This window comes from Sinocyclocheilus grahami, unplaced genomic scaffold, assembly GCF_001515645.1.
Source record: "Sinocyclocheilus grahami isolate Dianchi unplaced genomic scaffold, SAMN03320097.WGS_v1.1 scaffold583.1, whole genome shotgun sequence".
In the NCBI taxonomy this organism is placed as follows: Eukaryota; Metazoa; Chordata; class Actinopteri; order Cypriniformes; family Cyprinidae; genus Sinocyclocheilus; species Sinocyclocheilus grahami.
In genome coordinates this window covers 491,890-492,236 of record NW_015505762.1, presented here as the reverse complement: position 1 = coordinate 492,236, position 347 = coordinate 491,890, and positions in this window count along the sequence as shown.

Below are 347 nucleotides of genomic sequence, written 5' to 3'. Positions count from 1 at the left end.
AAGAAAAAAATTAACTGGAGGGGAATTGCAGGTTGGGTAAGGAGTTCAGGATAGTGCAACAATGTTCTTTAAAAACAAGTTATTAATAAGTGAGCAGCAATGCAAGATGGCAGGTGAGTATCTTGACTGGATCAGGAACTTGATAGTAGACTGAGTGGTAGAAATGTCCTATTCCTCTCACCGAAGAATCCACTGAGCTGATGGGAAGAAGGCTATGAAGACCGCAAACTTGTCGGTGGTCAGTTTGTGTGTAAATGTAAGTTTTTGATCAACGTTTTCCACTTTTGATGTCATTTCTAGCCAGAAATTAATATTGCAGTAATGAAATATTCACTTAGTTATCACCA